Genomic DNA, 3,475 nt, shown 5'->3' with positions numbered 1-3,475 from the left:
TCTGTGGCCTTTTCAATCAGTGAACCCCCTCTGCCTTAAGTGCCCCAGGAAACATGGGGGTAATTGCATTGCCCCCTGGCTGGGGCTGCCTCCAGGACACCATAACAGGTTCAGAGCCAGGCACTCAGGTTGTGTGGGGTGCGGGCTGCTGAGCTTGGGGTACCAGAGAGAAAATTTGGAGGACAGGTCAGCATGGGGGCTGAGGAGGCAAACAACCTGGGGTGATTTCCTGACATGGGGGAGCCCACTGTAGTGCCCTTTGCCCTGGGGATTGGGCTTAAGGCTTTGGCTGCCCCATGGTGGGGCAAAAATTGCAAGATCCCTATGGAGCAAAAGCTAGAACCAGAGTTAGGCTCTGAGTGCTGCTTCATGGAGGGCGGCCAGACTGGGTTGGTGTCATGGACAAGGGGGTCCAAGGACAATCAGTAGGCCTCCCTCTGAGCCTTGGGTAGCCTGAGGTCCTGGTCTAGCCCCAAAGATGATTCTGACAAAGTGATAGCAGCCTTGATAATACCTAATGTCAGCAAAGAGGGAAATCAAGCTCCAGGTTGAGATACAGTGAGGTGACCTGGGGTAGCTGAGATCCCCCTAGACCAGCAGACACCCCAAAGGCAGGAAGGGGGTTGCTGAGGTCTGAGAAGCAAGTGGCTGATCCCTTCCCGCCACCCCGCCCCCACCCCTCCTCAGCCCTGGAGTACTCCCACCATGCAGCAAGCCTGTCTCTGCCCTCTTATATCTTCCCCCTCCTGTCAGTTTCCTTATTCCTCACTCCCCCCAGCCTAGGGTCTCCAAGCCCAGCGTGCAGGATAGTCCTTTTTTAGTTAAAATGGGATAGCTGTAATGTCTAACATTGTGATTAACACTGGTGCCCCCTGGAGGCCAGTCTGAGGGTCTGCATGGCCCTTCCTGAACTTTACGGTTCTGAGGGAAGGGGTTGAGAGTGGGGGCCTTTTCTCTGGATTTTCAGATAGGGAGACCTTGGTTTGACTAACAGATCCACAGGAAATGTTGGGGTACTGATACAGCACAGCCAACATCTGAGCTGAAGCCAGCTGTGTTGAGGGCCAAGATGGGTGGTATGCCCAGAGCTAGTGATTTATTTATTTATTTATTTAGTGATTTATTTTAGAAGAAGTTGGGGGAATCCTCAGGTTGGGGAGTGCGGGTGAAGCCCCACCCCCAGCCTCATCTCTGACTCCCTAGCTTGCTCTGGCTACTGCAGTCTAGTCTCTCTCCTGCTCAGTCTCACTTACAGTCTGACCATCATGTTCCCAGCACCCTCTGGGTTCTCTGGGGGCTCTCCGACTCTGTTGAAGCTAGCTCCAGCCCCCCTAAACCTCTTTAGCCCAGCCTGGGCCCTCCCAAAGTTCTGTTCTTAGGCTCTGGGAGCACCAGTCCTAATTCCAGTCCTCATGGGAGGGGCGGAAAAATCAGGAGGGCTGTATTGGAAGGTGGCAGAAGCTAAGGACAGATGGACCAATTGGGAGTTCATCAAAGGAGAGAAGGGCATCCAAGCAGAAGGAACATGTGGGCAAAGGCAAGGAGGTAAGGAGTCAAATTCTGGGGCATTCAGAATGTCAGTCCAGTCTGGCCTGAGTTTTGGGTTCTGGGCAGGGGCATAGCATGGAGTGTTATCGCAGGCCAGGGAGGAACTAGGTAAGGGGTTTTCTTCACATGGGTCTTCAGGAGTAAAACATACCAGCAACTAGGATTGGCACTGGACTGGAAGGAAGCAGGGAGGCCAGGAGACAGCGGGGTAAGGACTGAGCTTGAGTCTTGGTGAACTCAGTTGGGCTGCAAATCTCCATTCCTTGGTTGGTTGGCACTGGGGCTTGGATCCCCTCCTCTGGTTACTGACCTGGCACAGCCCTGCCCAGGTCCCTCCTCTTTTTAAAAAAAGATATATTTTTTATTGATTTCAGAGAGGAAGGGAGAGGGAGAGATAGAAACATCAATGATGAGAATTGTTGACTGCCTCCTGCAAGCCCCAAACTGGGGATCAAGCCTGCAACCCTGGCATGTGCCCTGACTAGGAATCAAACTGTGACCTCCTGGTTCATAGGTCCACACTCAACCACTGAGCCACTCTGGCCAGCTGGGCTGTCCCCCCTTCTCTTGGCACCAGCCCTTACTTGCCCTCTATGTAGTTACTGACCATCTACTGCCTGTGCCTCAGGCACCCACTCAGAAGGCTTCCCCTTCCTCAGGCCCCTTAGCCTTTACAGTGGGGTTCCCCAGGGCTCTCTGGTGGGTGGGTGGGTGCGGGCTGTCCTCCCTGGCCTACCACCTGCTCTGGACCTCCCTCCTCCACTGGTGCCCACTCCCACTTTAGCGATGGCAGAGCTGGGACACTCCTGTCCTAGGAGGAGGATGGGGTATGTATGGCCACCAGACCCTGTGGCAGCTGCCTCTGGGGAAGAGCAGCCCCCACCCCAATTTCTAAGGGTTCCCTGATTCAGAGGAACCCAGTCCAGGATTGCTGACCAAAACACCTTTTCAAACTAAAAGTATATATATATATTTTTTAAATACCGGAAGGGAAAGGATAGAGAGTTAGAAACATCGATGAGAGAGAAACATCCATCAGCTGCCTCCTGCACACCCCCTACTGGGGATGTGCCCGCAACCAACGTATATGCCCTTGACCAGGATCGAACCCAGGACCCTTCAGTCCACAGGCCGACGCTCTCTCCGCTGAGCCAAACCGGTCAGGGCTAAAAGTATTTTTTAAAGGTGTCCCCGGGACATTTTTTTTTTCAAGAATGATTTGGCAGTTTTGCTATTTCCATTTAAGACAAACTTTTCTCCAATTCTGCAGATTCTTGAAATCGCTAGGAAGTGCCAAGTTCTATATAAATATGGCACTTCCTGAAACTCATTTCCGGAGGTTCACCACAAAATTCGGACCTCTCAATACACATACTAGTAAATGGGCATGGGAACAGGGCTCTGGCTGAGGGGTGTCAGGGAAATCAGTGAGCTGCCAGCACCTCAAGCGGCCACCTAAAGGTCCCCAGAATTCATCAGGAGTCCCATGTACAGACAGGAACAGAAAAGGATTTTTAAAAGCCAGATATCTTGCCCTGATCTGGGATGAGGCTACTCATTTTCTGTGACTTCTGTTGGAAACAATTCAACTCTGGCTAGCTCATGCTAAGCAAATATTTAAGAGGCCTTCAGATATGGTGACCTATTAGGGAAAACATCTAAGTTTACCTTGGTGATATAAAGTGTGGCAACTATTGCCCCATCCTCAGCAGGCCGAGATTAAGCACCAGCTGGTTTCTTCTGTGGGGAGGAGCTGTGGTGTGGAAGGGCTGATGTAAGATCCCATTCTATTTCATGGTCAGTAGCAGGGCTGGGTTGCAGGACTCATGCTCCGTGAAGCACCTGGTGTTTCACCAGGAACTGCTAGGAGGCTGGTGGGGGCTGAGTACCTCCAGGCAGCACTGAGGAGACACTGAAACACTGAAGC

The sequence above is a fragment of the Myotis daubentonii genome, chromosome 19 (assembly GCF_963259705.1).
Source record: "Myotis daubentonii chromosome 19, mMyoDau2.1, whole genome shotgun sequence".
Classification (NCBI taxonomy): Eukaryota; Metazoa; Chordata; class Mammalia; order Chiroptera; family Vespertilionidae; genus Myotis; species Myotis daubentonii.
This window is presented reverse-complemented; position numbering follows the sequence as displayed.